Below are 15,044 nucleotides of genomic sequence, written 5' to 3'. Positions count from 1 at the left end.
ACCTCCCCACGCTCAGGATTCCGGAACCATTATCAGTGCGTGGGGGAGCTCGAGAGACAACTCCACGCAGCTCTCTTCAGTCACAGGTGTTCCCTGTTCGGGGAAGTCCGGGAAATACCTTCCCTGACCTTGGGGAGGCAGCCTCGGTCACTGGGATTGCCTGCAATCACACCTAGCATTCCCTGGCACAGAGACATTAGGAAAACCCTCAGGGGAGACGAGCTTAGGCATTCCGTTAGAACCCACGCGCTACCGACCATTGGTGGAACCTCCCGACGCACAGGTTTCCGGAGCGATTGTCAGTGCGTGGGGGAGCTCGAGAGACAACTCCACGCAGCTCTCTTCAGTCACAGGTGTTCCCTGATCGGGGAAGTCCGGGAAATACCTTCCCAGTCCTTGGGGAGGCATTCTCGGTCACTGGGATAACCTGCAATCACCCCTAGCATTCCCTGGCACAGAGACATTAGGAAAACCCTCAGGGGAGACGAGCATAGGCATTCCGTTAGAACCCACGCGCTCCCGACCGTTGGTGGAACCTTCCCACGCTCAGGATTCCGGAACCATTGTCAGTGCGTGGGGGAGCTCGAAAGAAAACTCCACGCAGCTCTCTACAGTCACAGGTGTTCCCTGTTCGGGGAAGTCCGGGAAATACCTTTCCTGACCTTGGGGAGGCAGCCTCGGTCACTGGGATATCCTGCAATCACCCCTAGCATTCCCTGGCACAGAGACATTAGGAAAACCCTCAGGGGAGGCGAGCTTAGGCATTCCGTTAGAACCCACACACTGCCGACCGTTGGTGGAACCTCCCCACGCTCAGGATTCCGGAATCAATGTCAGTGCGTGGGGAACTCGAGAGACAACTCCACGCAGCTCTCTTCAGTCAGAGGTGTTCCCTGTTCGGGGAAGTTTGGGAAATACATTCCCTGACTTGGGGAGGCAGCCTCGGTCACTGGGATTGCCTGCAATCACCACTAGCATTCCCTGGCACAGAGACATTAGGAAAACACTCAGGGGAGACGAGATTAGGCATTCCTTTAGAACCCACGCGCTGCCGACTGTTGGTGAAACCTCCCCACGCTCAGGATTCCGGAACCATTGTCAGTGCGTGGGGGAGCTCGAGAGACAACTCCACAAAGCTCTCTTCAGTCACAGGTGTTCCCTGTACGGGGAAGTCCGGGAAATACCTTCCCTGAATTTTGGGAGGCAGCCTCGGTCACTGGGATATCCTGCAATCACCCCTAGCATTCCCTGGCACAGAGACATTAGGAAAACACTCAGGGGAGACGAGCATAGGCATTCCGTTAGAACCCACGCACTGCCGACCGTTGGTGGAACTTCCCCACGCTCAGGATTCCGGAAACATTGTCAGTGCGTGGGGAACTCGAGAGACAACTCCACGCAGCTCTCTTCAGTCACAGGTGTTCCCTGTTCGGGGAAGTCCGAAAAATAAATTCCCTGAACTTGGGGAGGCAGCCTCGGTCACTGGGATATCCTGCAATCACCCCTAGCATTCCCTGGCAGAGAGACATTAGGAAAACACTCAGGGGAGACGAGCTTAGGCATTCCGTTAGAACCCACGCCCTGCCGACCGTTGGTGGAACCTACCCACGCTCAGGATTCCGGAACCATTGTCAGTGCGTGGGGGAGCTCGAGAGACAACTCCACGCAGCTCTCTTAAGTCACAGGTTTTCCCTGTTCGGGGAAGTCCGAGAAATAATTTCCCTGAATTTGGGGAGGCAGCCTCGGTCACTGGGATATCCTGCATCACCCCTAGCATTCCCTGGCACAGAGACATTAGGAAAACCCTCAGGGGAGACGAGCTTAGGCATTCCGTTATAACCCACGCACTGCCGACCGTTGGTGGAACCTCCCCACGCTCAGGATTCCGGAACCATTGTCAGTGCGTGGGGGAGCTCGAGAGACAACTCCACGCAGCTCTCTTCAGTCACAGGTGTTCCCTGTTCGGAGAAGTCCGGGAAATAAATTTCCTGACCTTATGGAGGCAGCCTCGGGCACTGGGATATCCTGCAATCATCCCTAGCATTGCCTGGCACAGAGACATTAGGAAAACCCTCAGGGGAGACGAGCTTAGGCATTCCGTTAGAACCCACGCGCTGCCGACCGTTGGTGGAACATCCCCACGCTCAGGATTCCGCAAACATTGTCAGTGCGTGGGTTAGCTCAAGAGGCAACTGCACGCAGCTCTCTTCAGTCACAGGTGTTCCCTGTTCGGGGAAGTCCGGGAAAAACCTTCCCTCACTTTGGGGAGGCAGCCTCGGTCACTGGGATATCCTGCAATCACCCCTAGCATTCCCTGGCACAGAGACATTAGGAAAACCCTCAGGGGAGACGAGCTTAGGCATTCCGTTAGAACCCACGCGCTGCCGACCATTGGTGGAACCTCCCGACGCTCAGGTTTCCGGAACCATTGTCAGTGCGTGAGGGAGCTCGAGAGACATCTCCACGCAGCTCTCTTCAGTCACAGGTGTTCCCTGTTCGGGGAAGTCCGGGAAATACATTCCCTGACCTTGGGGAGGCAGCCTCGGTCACTGGGAATTCCTGCAATCACCCCAAGCATTCCCTGGCACAGAGACATTAAGAAAACCTTCAGGGGAGACGAGCTTATGCCTTACGTTAGAACCCATGCGCTGCCGACCGTTGGTGGAACCTCCCCACGCTCAGGATTCCGGAACCATTGTCAGTGCGTGGGGGAGCTCGAGAGACAACTCCACGCAGCTCTCTTCAGTCACAGGTGTTCCCTGTTCGGGGAAGTCCGGGAAATACCTTCCCTGAACTTGGGGAGGCAGCCTCAGTCACTGGGATAACCTGCAATCACCCCTAGCATTCCCTGGCACAGAGACATTAGGAAAACCCTCAGGGGAGACGAGCTTAGGCATTTCGTTAGAACCCACGCGCTGCCGACCGTTGGTGGATCCTCCCCACGCTCAGGATTCCGGAACCATTGTCAGTGCGTGGGGGAGCTCGAGAGACAACTCCACGCAGCTCTCTTCAGTCACAGGTGTTCCCTGTTCGGGGAAGTCCGGGAAATACATTCCCTGACCTTGGGGAGGCAGCCTCGGTCACTGGGAATTCCTGCAATCACCCCAAGCATTCCCTGGCACAGAGACATTAAGAAAACCTTCAGGGGAGACGAGCTTATGCCTTACGTTAGAACCCATGCGCTGCCGACCGTTGGTGGAACCTCCCCACGCTCAGGATTCCGGAACCATTGTCAGTGCGTGGGGGAGCTCGAGAGACAACTCCACGCAGCTCTCTTCAGTCACAGGTGTTCCCTGTTCGGGGAAGTCCGGGAAATACCTTCCCTGAACTTGGGGAGGCAGCCTCAGTCACTGGGATAACCTGCAATCACCCCTAGCATTCCCTGGCACAGAGACATTAGGAAAACCCTCAGGGGAGACGAGCTTAGGCATTTCGTTAGAACCCACGCGCTGCCGACCGTTGGTGGATCCTCCCCACGCTCAGGATTCCGGAACCATTGTCAGTGCGTGGGGGAGCTCGAGAGACAACTCCACGCAGCTCTCTTCAGTCACAGGTGTTCCCTGTTCGGGGAAGTCCGGGAAATACATTCCCTGACCTTGGGGAGGCAGCCTCGGTCACTGGGAATTCCTGCAATCACCCCAAGCATTCCCTGGCACAGAGACATTAAGAAAACCTTCAGGGGAGACGAGCTTATGCCTTACGTTAGAACCCATGCGCTGCCGACCGTTGGTGGAACCTCCCCACGCTCAGGATTCCGGAACCATTGTCAGTGCGTGGGGGAGCTCGAGAGACAACTCCACGCAGCTCTCTTCAGTCACAGGTGTTCCCTGTTCGGGGAAGTCCGGGAAATACCTTCCCTGAACTTGGGGAGGCAGCCTCAGTCACTGGGATAACCTGCAATCACCCCTAGCATTCCCTGGCACAGAGACATTAGGAAAACCCTCAGGGGAGACGAGCTTAGGCATTTCGTTAGAACCCACGCGCTGCCGAACGTTGGTGGAACATCCCCACGCTCAGGATTCCGGAACCATTGTCAGTGCGTGGGGGAGCTCGAGAGACAACTCCACGCAGCTCTCTTCAGTCACAGTTGTTCCCTGTTCGGGGAAGTCCGGGAAATAACTTCCCTGACCTTGAGGAGGCAGCCTCGGTCACTGGGATTGCCTGCAATCACCCCTAGCATTCCCTGGCACAGAGACATTAGGAAAACCATCAGGGGAGACGAGCTTAGGCATTCCGTTAGAACCCACCCGCTGCCGACCGTTGGTGGAACCTCCCCACGCTCAGGATTCTGGAACCATTGTCAGTGCGTGGGGGAGCTCGAGAGACAACTCCACGAGGCTCTCTTCAGTCACAGGTTTTCCCTGTTCGGGGAAGTCCGGGAAATAACTTCCCTGAACTTGGGGAGGCAGCTCGGTCACAGGGATATCCTGCAATCACCCCTAGCATTCCCTGGCACAGAGACATTAGGAAAACCCTCAGGGGAGACGAGCTTTGGCATTCCGTTAGAACCCACGCGCAGCCGACCGTTGGTGGAACCTCCCCACGCTCAGGATTCCGGAACCATTGTCAGTGCGTGGGGGAGCTCGAGAGACAACTCCACGCAGCTCTCTTCAGTCACAGGTGTTCCCTGTTCGGGGAAGTCCGGGAAATAACTTCCCTGAACTTGGGGAAGCCGCCTCGGACACTGGGATATCCTGCAATCACCCCTAGCATTCCCTGGCACAGAGACATTAGGAATATCCTCAGGGGAGACGAGCTTAGGCATTCCGTTAGAACCCACGCGCTGCCGACCGTTGGTGGAACCTCCCCACGCTCAGGATTCCGGAACCATTGTCAGTGCGTGGGGGAGCTCGAGAGACAACTCCACGAGGATCTCTTCAGTCACAGGTGTTCCCTGTTTGGGGAAGTCCGGGAAATACCTTTCCTGACCTTGTGGAGGCAGCCTCGGTCACTGGGATATCCTGCAATCACCCCTGCCATTCCCTGGCACAGAGATATTAGGAAAACCCTCAGGGGAGACGAGCTTAGGCATTCCATTAAAACCCACGCGCTGCCGACCGTTGGTGGTTCCTCCCCACGCTCAGGATTCCGGAACCATTGTCAGTGCGTGGGGGAGCTCGAGAGACAACTCCACGCAGCTCTCTTCAGTCACAGGTGTTCCCTGTTCGGGGAAGTCCGGGAAATACATTCCCTGACCTTGGGGAGGCAGCCTCGGTCACTGGGAATTCCTGCAATCACCCCAAGCATTCCCTGGCACAGAGACATTAGGAAAACCCTCAGGGGAGACGAGCTTAGGCCTTACGTTAGAACCCATGCGCTGCCGACCGTTGGTGGAACCTCCCCACGCTCAGGATTCCGGAACCATTGTCAGTGCGTGGGGGAGCTCGAGAGACAACTCCACGCAGCTCTCTTCAGTCACAGGTATTCCCTGTTCGGGGAAGTCCGGGAAATACCTTCCCTGACCTTGGGGAGGCAGCCTCAGTCACTGGGATAACCTGCAATCACCCCTAGCATTCCCTGGCACAGAGACATTAGGAAAACCCTCAGGGGAGACGAGCTTAGGCATTCCGTTAGAACCCACGCGCTGCCGAACGTTGGTGGAACATCCCCACGCTCAGGATTCCGGAACCATTGTCAGTGCGTGGGGGAGCTCGAGAGACAACTCCACGCAGCTCTCTTCAGTCACAGTTGTTCCCTGTTCGGGGAAGTCCGGGAAATAACTTCCCTGACCTTGAGGAGGCAGCCTCGGTCACTGGGATTGCCTGCAATCACCCCTAGCATTCCCTGGCACAGAGACATTAGGAAAACCCTCAGGGGAGACGAGCTTAGGCATTCCGTTAGTACCCACGCGCTGCCGACCGTTGGTGGAACCTCCCCACGCTCAGGATTCCGGAACCATTGTCAGTGCGTGGGGGAGCTCGAGAGACAACTCCACGCAGCTCTCTTCAGTCACAGGTGTTCCCTGTTCGGGGAAGTCCGGGAAATACCTTCCCTGACCTTGGGGAGGCAGCCTCGGTCACAGGGATATCTTGCAATCACCCCTAGCATTCCTTGGCACAGAGACATTACGAAAACCCTCAGGGGAGACGAGCTTAGGCATTCCGTTAGAACCCACGCGCTGCCGACCGTTGGTGGAACCTCCCCACGCTCAGGATTCCGGAACCATTGTCAGTGCGTGGGGGAGCTCGAGAAACAACTCCACGAGTCTCTCTTCAGTCACAGGTGTTCCCTGTTCGGGGAATTCCGGGAAATACCTTCCTTGACCTTGGGGAGGCAGCTCGGTCACAGGGATATCCTGCAATCACCCCTAGCATTCCCTGGCACAGAGACATTAGGAAAACCCTCAGGGGAGACGAGCTTAGGCATTCCGTTAGAACCCACGCGCTGCCGACCGTTGGTGGAACCTCCCCACGCTCAGGATTCCGGAACCATTGTCAGTGTGTGGGGGAGCTCGAGAGACAACTCCACGCAGCTCTCTTCAGTCACAGGTGTTCACTGTTCGGGGAAGTCCGGGAAATACCTTCCGTGACCATGGGGAGGCAGCCTCGGTCTCTGGGATTGCCTGCAATCACCCCTAGCATTCCCTAGCACAGGGACATTAGGAAAACCCTCAGGGGAGACGAGCTTAGGCATTCCGTTAGAACCCACGCGCTGCCGACCGTTGGTGGAACCTCCCCACGCTCAGGATTCCGGAACCATTGTCAGTGCGTGGGGGAGCTCGAGAGACAACTCCACGCAGCTCTCTTCAGTCACAGGTGTTCCCTGTTCGGGGAAGTCCGGGAAATAACTTCCCTGACCATGGGGAGGCAGCCTCGGTCACTGGGATTGCCTGCAATCACCCCTAGCATTCCCTAGCACAGAGACATTACGAAAACCCTCAGGGGAGACGAGCTTAGGCATTCCGTTAGAACCCACGCACTGCCGACCGTTGGTGGAACCTCCCAACGCTCAGGATTCCGGAACCATTGTCAGTGCGTGGGGGAGCTCGAGAGACAACTCCACGCAGCTCTTTTCAGTCACAGGTGTTCCCTGTTCGGGGAAGTCCGGGAAATACCTTCCCTGACCATGGGGAGGCAGCCTCGGTCACTGGGATTGCCTGCAATCACCCCTAGCATTCCCTAGCACAGGGACATTAGGAAAACCCTCAGGGGAGACGAGCTTAGGCCTTCCGTTTGAACCCACGCGCTGCCGACCGTTGGTGGAACCTCCCCACGCTCAGGATTCCGGAACCATTGTCAGTGCGTGGGGGAGCTCGAGAGACAACTCCACGCAGCTCTCTTCAGTCACAGGTGTTCCCTGTTCGGGGAAGTACGGGAAATACCTTCCCTGACTTTGGGGAGGCAGCCTCGGTCACTGGGATTTCCTGCAATCACCCCTAGCATTCCCTCGCACAGAGATATTAGGAAAACCCTCAGGGGAGACGAGCTTAGGCCTTCCGTTAGAACCCACGCGCTGCCGTCCGGTGGTGGAACCTCCCCACGCTCAGCATTCCGGAACCATTGTCAGTGCTTCGGGGAGCTCGAGAGACAACTCCACGAGGCTCACTTCAGTCACAGGTGTTCCCTGTTCGGGGAAGTCCGGGAAAAACTTTCCCTGGCCTTGGGGAGGCAGCCTCGGTCACTGGGATATCCTGCAATCACCCCTAGCATTCCCTGGCACAGAGATATTACGAAAACCCTCAGGGGAGACGAGCTTAGGCATTCCGTTAGAACCCACACGCTGCCGACCGTTGGTGGAACCTCCCCACGCTCAGGATTCCAGAACCATTGTCAGTGCGTGGGGGAGCTCGAGAGACAATTCCACGAAGCTCTCTTCAGTCACATGTGTTCCCTGTTCGGGGAAGTCCGGGAAATTACTTCCCTGACCTTGGGGATTCAGCCTCGGTCACTGGGATATCCTGCAATCACCCCTAGCATTCCCTGGCACAGAGACATTAGGAAAACCCTCAGGGGAGACGAGCTTAGGCATTCCGTTAAAACCCACGTGCTGCCGACCTTTGGTGGAACTTACCCACGCTCAGGATTCTGGAACCATTGTCAGTGCGTGGGGGAGCTCGAGAGACAACTCCACGCAGCTCTCTTCAGTCACAGGTGTTCCCTGTTCGGGGAAGTCCGGGAAATACCTTCCCTGACCTTGGGGAGGCAGCCTCGGTCACTGGGATATCCTGCAATCACCCCTAGCATTCCCTGGCACAGAGACATTAGGGAAACACTCAGGGGAGACGAGCTTAGGCATTAAGTTAGAACCCACGCGCTGCCGACCGTTGGTGGAACCTCCCCACCCTCAGGATTCCGGAACCATTGTCAGTGCGTGGGGGAGCTCGAGAGACAACTCCACGCAGCTCTCTTCAGTCACAGGTGTCCCCTGTTCGGGGAAGTCCGGGAAATACCTTCCCTGACCGTGGGGAGGCAGACTCGGTCACTGGGTTAGCCTGCAATTACCCCTAGCATTCCCTGGCACAGAGACATTAGGAAGACCCTCAGGGGAGACGAGCTTAGGCATTCCGTTAGAACCCACGCGCTGCCGACCGTTGTGGAACCTCCCCACGCTCAGTATTCCGGAACCATTTTCAGTGCATGGGGGAGCTCGAGAGACAACTCCACGCAGCTCTCTTCAGTCACAGGTGTTCCCTGTTCGGGGAAGTCCGGGAAATACCTTCCCTGAACATGGGGATGCAGCCTCGGGTACTGGGATATCCTGTAATCACAACTAGCATTCCCTGACACAGAGACATTAGGAAAACCCTCAGGGGAGACGAGCTTAGGCATTCCGTTAGAACCCACGCGCTGCCGACCGTTGGTGTAACCTCCCCACGCTCAGGATTCCGGAACCATTGTCAGTGCGTGGGGGAGCACGAGAGACAACTCCACGCAGCCCTCTTCAGTCACAGGTGTTCCCTGTTCGGGGAAGTCCGGGAAATACCTTCCCTGACCTTGGGGAGGCAGCCTCGGACACTGGGATTGCCTGCAATCTCCCCTAGCAGTCCCTGGCACAGAGATATTAGGAAAACCCTCAGGGGAGACGAGCTTAGGCCTTCCGTTAGATCCCACGCGCTGCCGACAGTTGGTGGAACCTCCCCACGCTCAGGATTCCGAAACCATTGTCAGTGCGTGGGGGAGCTCGAGAGACAACTCCACGCAGCTCTCTTCAGTCACAGGTGTTCCCTGTTCGGGGAAGTCCGGGAAATACCTTCCCTGACCTTGGGGAGGCAGCCTCGGTCACTGGGATTGCCTGCAATCACCCCTAGCATTCCCTGGCACAGAGACATTAGGAAAACACTCAGGGGAGACGAGCTTAGGCATTCCGTTAGTACCCACGCGCTGCCGACCGTTGGTGGAACCTCCCCACGCTCAGGATTCCGGAACCATTGTCAGTGCGTGGGGGAGCTCGAGAGACACCTCCACGCAGCTCTCTTCAGTCACAGGTGTTCCCTGTTCGGGGAAGTCCGGGAAATACCTTCCCTGACCATGGGGAGGCAGCCTCGGTCATAGGGATATCTTGCAATCACCCCTAGCATTCCCTGGCTGAGAGACATTAGGAAAACCCTCAGGGGAGACGAGCTTAGGCATTCCGTTAGAACCCACGCGCTGCCGACCGTTGGTGGATCCTCCCCACGCTCAGGATTCTGGAACCATTGTCAGTGCGTGGGGGAGCTCGAGAGACAACTCCACGCAGCTCTCTTTAGTCACAGGTGTTCCCTGTTCGGGGAAGTCCAGGAAATACCTTCCCTGACCTTGGGGAGGCAGCCTCGGTCACAGGGATATCTTGCAATCACCCCTAGCATTCCCTGGCAGAGTGACATTACGAAAACCCTCAAGGGAGACGAGCTTAGGCAGTCCGTTAGAACCCACGCGCTGCCGACCATGGTGGAACCTCCCCACGCTCAGGATTCCGGAACCATTGTCAGTGCGTGGGGGAGCTCGAGAGACAACTCCACGAGGCTCTCTTCAGTCACAGGTGTTCCCTGTTCGGGGAAGTCCGGGAAATACCTTCCCTGACCTTGGGGAGGCAGCCTCGGTCACTGGGATTGCCTGCAATCACCCCTAGCATTCCCTGGCACCGAGATATTAGGAAAATCCTCAGCGGAGACAAGCTTAGGCCTTCCGTTAGAACCCACGTGCTGCCGACCGTTGGTGGAACCTCCCTAAGCTCAGGATTCCGGAACCATTGTCAGTGCATGGGGGAGCTCGAGAGACAACTCCACGCCTCTCTCTTCAGTCACAGGTGTTCCCTGTTCGGGGAAGTCCGGGAAATACCTTCCCTGACCTTGGGGAGGCAGCCTCGGTCACTGGGATATCCTGCAATCACCCCCAGCATTCCCTGGCACAGAGACATTAGGAAAACACTCAGGGGAGACGAGCTTAGGCCTTACGTTAGAACCCACGCGCTGCCGACCGTTGGTGGAACCTCCCCACGCTCAGGATTCCGGAAACATTGTCAGTGCGTGGGGGAGCTCGAGAGACAACTCCACGCAGCTCTCTTCAGTCACAGGTGTTCCCTATTCGGGGAAGTCCGGGAAATACCTTCCCTGAACTTGGGGAGGCAGCCTCGGACACTGGGATTGCCTGCAATCACCCCTAGCATTCCCTGGCACTGAGACATTAGGAAAACCCTCAGGGGAGACGAGATTAGGCCTTAGGTTAGAACCCACGCGCTGCCGACCGTTGGTGGAACCTCCCCACGCTCAGGATTCCGGAACCATTTTCAGTGCGTGGTGGAGCTCGAGAGACAACTCCACGAGGCTCTCTTCAGTCACAGGTGTTCCCTGTTCGGGAAAGTCCGGGAAATAACTTCCCTGACCTTGGGGAGGCATCCACGGTCACTGGGATATCCTGCAATCACCCCTAGCATTCCCTGGCACAGAGACATTAGGAAAAACCTCAATGGAGACGAGCTTTGGCACTCCGTTAGAACCCACGCGCTGCCGACAGTTGGTGGAACCTCCCCACGCTCAGGATTCCGGAATCATTGTCAGTGCGTGGGGGAGATCGAGAGACAACTCCACGCAGCTCTCTTCAGTCACAGGTGTTCCCTGTTCGGGGAAGTCCGGGAAATAACTTCCCTGACATTGGGGAGGCAGCCTCGGTCACTGGGATTGCCTGCAATCACCCCTAGCTTTCCCTGGCACAGAGACATTAGGAAAACCCTCAGGGGAGACGAGCTTAGGCATTCCGTTAGAACCCACGTGCTGCCGACCGTTGGTGGAACCTCCCTAAGCTCAGGATTCCGGAACCATTGTCAGTGCGTGGGGGAGCTCGAGAGACAACTCCACGCGGCTCTCTTCAGTCACAGGTGTTCCCTGTTCGGTGAAGTCCGGGAAATAACTTCCCTGACCTTGGGGAGGCAGCCTCGGTCACTGGGATATCCTGCAATCACCCCCAGCATTCCCTGGTACAGAGACATTAGGAAAACCCTCAGGGGAGACGAGATTAGGCATTCCGTTAGAACCCACGCGCTGCCGACCGTTGGTGGAACCTCCCCACGCTCAGGATTCCGGAATCATTGTCAGTGCGTTGGGGAGCTCGAGAGACAACTCCACGCAGCTCTCTTCAGTCACAGGTGTTCCCTGTTCGGGAAAGTCCGGGAAAAATCTTCCCTGACTTTGTGGAGGCAGCCTCGGTCACTGGGATTGCCTGCAATCACCCCTAGCATTCCCTGGCACAGAGACATTAGGAAAACCTTCAGGGGAGACGAGCTTAGGCCTTACGTTAGAACCCACGCGCTGCCGACCGTTGGTGGAACCTCCCCACGCTCAGGATTCCGGAACCATTGTCAGTGCGTGGGGGAGCTCGAGAGAGAACTCCACGCAGCTCTCTTCATTCACAGGTGTTCCCTGTTCGGGGAAGTCCGGGAAATACCTTCCCTGACCTTGGGGAGGCAGCCACGGTCACTGGGATATCCTGCAATCACCCCTAGCATTCCCTGGCACAGAGACATTAGGAAAACCCTCAATGGAGACGAGCTTAGGCACTCCGTTAGAACCCACGCGCTGCCGACCGTTGGTGGAACCTCCCCACGCTCAGGATTCCGGAACCATTGTCAGTGCGTGGGTGAGCTCGAGAGACAACTCCACGAAGCTCTCTTCAGTCACAGGTGTTCCCTGTTCGGGGAAGTCCGGGAAATACATTCCCTGAACTTGGGGAGGCAGCCTCGGTCACTGGGATTGCTTGCAATCACCCCTAGCATTCCCTGGCACAGAGACATTAGGAAAACCCTCAGGAGAGACGAGCTTAGGCCTTACGTTAGAACCCACGCGCTGCCGACCGTTGGTGGAACCTCCCCACGCTCAGGATTCCGGAACCATTGTCAGTGCGTGGGGGAGCTCGAGAGACAACTCCACGAGGCTCTCTTCAGTCACAGGTGTTCCCTGTTCGGGGAAGTCCGGGAAATACCTTCCCTGACCTTGGGGAGGCAGCCTCGGTCACTGGGATTGCCTGCAATCACCCCTAGCATTCCCTGGCACAGAGACATTAGGAAAACCCTCAGGGGAGACGAGCTTAGGCCTTACGTTAGAACCCACGCGCTGCCGACCGTTGGTGGAACCTCCGCACGCTCAGGATTCCGGAACCATTGTCAGTGTGTGGGGGAGCTCGAGAGTCAACTCCACGAGGCTCTCTTCAGTCACAGGTGTTCCCTGTTCGGGGAAGTCCGGGAAATACCTTCCCTGACCTTGGGGAGGCAGCCACGGTCACTGGGATATCCTGCAATCACCCCTAGCATTCCCTGGCACAGAGACATTAGGAAAACCCTCAATGGAGACGAGCTTAGGCACTCCGTTAGGACCCACGCGCTGCCGACCGTTGGTGGAACCTCCCCACGCTCAGGATTCCGGAACCATTGTCAGTGCGTGGGGGATCTCGAGAGACAACTCCACGCAGCTCTGTTCAATCACAGGTGTTCCCTGTTCGGGGAAGCCCGGGAAATACCTTCCCTGACATTGGGTAGGCAGCCTCGGTCACTGGGATTGCCTGCAATCACCCCTAGCATTCCCTGGCACAGAGACATTAGGAAAACCCTCAGGGGAGACGAGCTTAGGCATTCCGTAAGAACCAACGCTCTGCCGACCGTTGGTGGAACCTCCCCACGCTCAGGATTCCGGAACCATTGTCAGTGCGTGGGGGAGCTCGAGAGACATTTCCACGTAGCTCTCTTCAGACACAGGTGTTCCCTGTTCGGGGAAGTCCGGGAAATAACTTCCCTGACCTTGTGGAGGCAGCCTCGGTCACTGGCATTGCCTGCAATCACCCCTAGCATTCCCTGGCACAGAGACATTAGGAAAACCCTCAGGGGAGACGAGCTTACGCCTTCCGTTTGAACCCACGCGCTGCCGAACGTTGGTGGAACCTCCCCAAGCTCAGGATTCCGGAAACATTGTCAGTGCGTGGGGGAGCTCGAGAGACAATTCCACGAAGCTCTCTTCAGTCACAGGTGTTCCCTGTTCGGGGAAGTCCGGGAAATACATTCCCTGACCTTGGTGGGGCAGCCTCGGTCACTGTGATTGCCTGCAATCACCCCTAGCATTCCCTGGCACAGAGATATTAGGAAAACCCTCAGGGGAAATGAGCTTAGGCCTTCCGTTAGAACCCACGCGCTGCCGACCGTTGGTGGAACCTCCCCACGCTCAGGATTCCGGAAACATTGTCAGTGCGTGGGGGAGCTCGAGAGACAACTCCACGCAGCTCTCTTCAGTCACAGGTGTTCCCTGTTCGGGGAAGTCCGGGAAATACCTTCCCTGAGCTTGGGGAGGCAGCCTCGGTCACTGGGATTGCCTGCAATCACCCCTAGCATTCCCTGGCACAGAGACATTAGGAAAACCCTGAGGGGAGACGAGCTTTGGCATTCCGTTAGAACCCACGCGCTTCCGACCGTTGGTGGAACCTCATCACGCTCAGGATTCCGGAACCATTGTCAGTGTGTGGGGGAGCTCGAGAGACAACTCCACGCAGCTCTCTTCAGTCACAAGTATTCCCTGTTTGGGGAAGTCCGGGAAAGACCTTCCCTGACCTTGGGGAGGCAGCCTCGGTCACAGGGATATCCTGCAATCACCCCTAGCATTCCCTGGCCCAGAGGCATTAGGAAAACCCTCAGGGGAGACGAGCTTAGGCATTCCGTTAGAACCCACGTGCTACCGAACGTTGGTGGAACCTCCCAACACTCAGGATTCCGGAACAATTGTCAGTGCGTGGGGGAGCTCGAGAGACAACTCCACGAGGCTCTCTTCAGTCACAGGTGTTCCCTGTTCGGGGAAGTCCGGGATATACCTTCCCTGACCTTGGGGAGGCAGCCTCGGTCACTGGGATATCCTGCAATCACCCCTAGCATTCTCTGGCCCAGAGGCATTAGGAAAACCCTCAGGGGAGACGAGCTTAGGCATTCCGTTAGAATCCACGCGCTGCCGACCGTTGGTGGAACCTCCCCACGCTCAGGATTCCGGAACCATTGTCAGTGCGTGGGGGAGCTCGAGAGACAACTATACGCGGCTCTCTTAAGTCACAGGTGTTCCCTGTTTGGGGAAGTCTGGGAAATAACTTCCCTGACCTTGGGGAGGCAGCCTCGGTCACTGGGATTGCCTGCAATCACCCTTAGCATTCCCTGGCACAGAGAAATTAGGAAAACCCTCAGGGGAGACGAGCTTAGGCCTTCCGTTAGAACCCACGTGCTGCCGACCATTGGTGGAACCTCCCCACGCTCAGGATTCCGGATCCATTGTCAGTTCGTGGGGGAGCTCGAGAGACAACTCCACGCGGCTTTTTTCAGTCACAGGTATTCCCTGTTCGGGGAAGTCCGGGAAATACATTCCCTGACCTTGGGGAGGCAGCCTCGGTCACTGGGATATTCTGCAATAACCCCTAGCATTCCCTGGCACAGAGACATTAGGAAAACCCTGAGGGGAGACGAGCTTAGGCATTCCGTTAGAACCCACGCGCTGCCGACCGTTGGTGGAACCTCCCCACGCTCAGGATTCCGGAATCATTGTCAGTGCGTGGGGGAGCTCGAGAGACAACTCCACGCAGCTCTCTTCATTCACAAATGTTCCCTGTTCG

Source organism: Vicugna pacos, unplaced genomic scaffold (genome assembly GCF_048564905.1).
Source record: "Vicugna pacos unplaced genomic scaffold, VicPac4 SAC-SAT, whole genome shotgun sequence".
Classification (NCBI taxonomy): domain Eukaryota; kingdom Metazoa; phylum Chordata; class Mammalia; order Artiodactyla; family Camelidae; genus Vicugna; species Vicugna pacos.
Note: the sequence above shows the minus strand (reverse complement) of the source record.